A 4,017-nucleotide genomic window follows, 5' to 3' on the forward strand; every position below is an offset into this window, starting at 1 on the left:
CCGTTGTTCACCCTCTGAACATCGGAGTGACCCCGTTGTTCACCAACCGAACATCGGATTGACCCCGTAGTTCACCAACCGAACATCGGATTGACCCCGTTGTTCACCAATTGAACATCGGATTGACCCCTTTGTTCACCCTCTGAACATCGGATTGACCCCGTTGTTCACCCTCTGAACATCGGATTGACCCCGTTGTTCACCCTCTGAACATCGGATTGACCCCGTTGTTCACTCTCCCGAGCATGGGGACCGACCCCCCATGTTCACATCAAATCCTCGGGGCGAGACCCCCTGTGTGCTCATCGTTTGAGCCTTTTCAAGACCCGTGGCGAGGACCCACCGGGCAAACCATCAAATCCTCGGGCGAGGACCCCGTGTACTTGGTCAAAGCAATCCCCATCAAGGCGACCGAAGAAAGGTTCGGGTCCTAGACAAACAAAATCCAATCAAGGCGACCAAAGAAAGGTTCGGGTCCTAGACAAAAGCAATCCCCGTCAAGGCGACCGAAGAAAGGTTCGAGTCCTAGACAAAAACAATCCCCGTCAAGGCGACCGAAGAAAGGTTCGGGTCCTAGACAAACCATTTCCCCCCGTCAAGGCGACCGAAGACAGGTTCGGGTCCTCGACACACAATATCAACTATCTGGAATTACTCTACCCTTCGGCAAGGTAAGTAACCCCAGGTATGTTTTTATTTGCTTTAGCATGCATCATCTTATTGCATCGTAAAAAAAATGAGACTCATAGTCTCGCCAAAAATAGCATTCATTGAGCATACATGGGCCGAATTTAGGTGTCATTTTATCTTTGAATGTAACCTCTACGAGCGCAATCTCTGCGAGCTCACCTTCAAAGAGGGGCAGCTGTTGACACCTATTTTTAATTTGCCCAAAATTAATTACACAAAATTTAGGAGTTAATTTTCATTAATTCCTAAAATAAAAAAATATTTCTATTTAAATGCATTGCATATAGGAATTAGGCATATTTGCATTAATAGGGCCTATTTGAGCATATTTTCTTAATTAACCCTTAAAAAAAAAAAAAAAACCGAGTCGGGCCGGGTCGGGGCTGGGCCGACCCGACCCTTTTCTCTTTTCTTCCTTTCCCCCGGCGTGGGCTCGGCCCACTTCTCTTTTTCTTTTTCTTTTTCTTCCCGCGCGAGCTGGGCCCGGCCCGGCCCAGCTCCCTTCCTTCTTCCCCCTCGCCAAGCCGTCGTTCTCCTTCCCCCTGTTCTCCTCTGTCGCTGACGCAGAGGCGACGAGCGGCTGAGCGCGGCCGCCCCGTCCCCATCCGGCCAGAGCAGGATCGGGGCAGCACGCCACAGGGCCAGTCCCTTCTCCCCCCGTTTCCCGATCTCTCTCTTTCTCTCTCTCTCTCTCCTTCTCCTCTCTCGTCTCGCACATTGAACGGCCCTCGCCCCGCACCGGCTCGCCATAGCCACGAAAGTCGTGGGGTGGCGTAGGCCGGTGCAGGCCATCGTCACGCCGACGCGGCCGGGCCCAGACTCCTCGTCGTCGGCTATGAAAGACAGAAAGAGAGAGAGAGAGACGGTTGGCCATTTTGGAGAAAAAACACAGAGAGAGCGTGAAAGTGGAGCCGAGAGAGAAAGGGAGCTTCCGGCGGCCACCGCGCCTCAGCTTCAGCCATCCATCCCCGCCGCCGAGTCGACGGCGGCGACACAGAGAGCCAGAGAGCCTAAGTCGGCCGTTTTGAACAAAAACAGGGAAAGAGAGAAAAACCGAGAGAATGAGAGATTGGGTGTGCTTTTTCCCGTTCTTTTGGCTCACGGGTAGGAGAGTATAGTCGCAGGAGTCCCCCCCCGGCAAGCTAGAGCCGCCGGTGATCCGCCGAACCGACGTCGCCGACCGGATCGGATTCCCGGCCATTTGAGAGAGAAAAACAGAGCAGAGAGAGACAGAGAGAGAAAAGAGAGAGAAAGAGTGAGTTTAGAGCGTACCGAGATCACGCCGGAGTACGAGCGAGAACCAGCAGCGTCGCCATTGCCCCCCCCGACCAGTCGGAAGCCTCCCAGACGCGCCATCGACCGGTGAGTCGTCCCCCTGCCCGAACTGCTCTGCTCTCCCCTGTTTTTGCTCCCGGTTTGGCCGGGACCCGCGCCGGCAGTTTCGCGCGAGTCCCGGCCCATACCTCCGTCCCCCACCGTCCGTGCGTCGTCGCCAAAGGTAAGAACAGGTTTCCCGAGGACGGTGGGGCCTCGAAACAGGTCGGAACCTCCTGTTTTTGATCGCGCACGCCCGGTGTTCGACAAAATGCCTCAAAGAGGCCGGTTTTTAATTCGGTCGCCGGCCGGCGAGCGGCGGTCGAACGGCGACCCAGGTGGCCGGCGAGGCTTGGTGGCGTTCCCAGAGGCCGGTTTTGGGCCGGCGGAGGTCTGGGTCGGCCGGCGGACGGCCAATTTTGGCCCTGCCGGCGCCCCCGCATGTCTGTACACGCGGGGTTGACCCGACCCGGGTCAACCGATCCGACCCGGGTCAACGCCCCGGGTCGGATCCGTTGACCCGGACCGGGTCCGCGACCCGACCCGAATCAACTGATCCGACCCGGGTTAACCCCTCGGGTAGGATCCGTTGACCCGGGTCGGTTCCGACCCGGATCCGCGACCCGACCCAGTTTAATATTATATTAATATTTTTATTTTAAAAAAAGAAAATTTAAAAAAATTAATTAAAAAAATTTATTTACTTATTTATTTATTTATTTTTTCTCTTTTTTTTTTCTTCTGTACTATTATATATATATATATTTTTTTTTCGAAAAAAAAATTTCAAAAATATTTTTTAAAAAAAAAAAGTTTTTTTTTCTAATTATGTTATATCTAAGTGTTTTAATTTATTGTTGTATTATTATGCATGTTATTGTCTTGTTTAAATTAGACAATTCTGAGGTTGTGCGGTAGTATTTTGCATATTAATTTTATTACTGTTATGCATGTTTTTAATACAATTTCATGAGCTGTTGTGTTTTTGAATGTCATCTGACTTAGTTAAGGTTAGAACCTTAGGCTGCATGAATTTTTTGTGTTCTTGACTGCTGATCGTTTCTGATTATGCACTCGCTTGATCACCTCACATGTTAGGAGAAAGGTCCTAAAATCAATCTAAATTGCCTGACAAATGTTTTCATGAAATGAACAGGGTAAAAAGGTACCGAAAGGGCATTAGTTATCCAACTAGTGTAACCAAGTCCCCGAATTCAGTTAATCTCTGGTTCGCAGGAATAGGGTGATTCTCCCATCACCTTATTTGAGTTTCTAATCGACCCACCCCAAATCGATTAGTGGCGACTCCTTGGTATAGACCACTTGCATGTTAAATACTTAAACCCTAAGTCGCGATATGGTATGGGCTTGGGAGGGCCCGAGTTAAGTCCTGAACCTAGACTTAGCACGTACCAGGCGAGCCCCCCTTTTTTGCATGTTTTCAAAAAAAGCTCGGGAGTTTGGTCGCGACAACCAACAAGAAGCTTCTTATGCAAGCCTTTAATTGAGGCCACGCATCTCTCATTTAAAAGCTCAGAATGTATAGATTTTGTTTTCAAAAACATCAAATCGAAATTCTAATGTTTTCATATAGAAATTGATGAATCTTTGAAATCTGGCAAAACCGGGCAGTTTTGCACTATTCACGAAAATGAACTTGAAAACATAGAAATGGACTCAAAAAATTCTCAAATTTGAATATGTCATAAACAAGGCCTTAACAAACATTTTCCATGAAGAACACGAAATCTGAATCTTTCTGTAACTACAATTTTTAGTATCTCAAAGACAGACTAAAAATAGTTCGCTGGAATAGAATCTTTGCTTCTTAAAGTAAGCTCTTTCTAGAATCCAAATCATCTCCAAAAATTTCCAAATTTATATATGTTATAGAGAAAGAAGTTCTCAACAACTTTAGTAAAGGAAGTTTGTTCAAATTTGGCCCAGAAAAGTTTGTAGAAAATTGAGAAAGTGTGAACATCACAAAAATACCCATTCTGGGCAGTTTTACAC

The sequence above is a fragment of the Syzygium oleosum genome, unplaced genomic scaffold (assembly GCF_021117445.2).
Source record: "Syzygium oleosum isolate NSW1041296 unplaced genomic scaffold, Sole_v2.1 Sole_v2.38, whole genome shotgun sequence".
Taxonomy (NCBI): Eukaryota; Viridiplantae; Streptophyta; class Magnoliopsida; order Myrtales; family Myrtaceae; genus Syzygium; species Syzygium oleosum.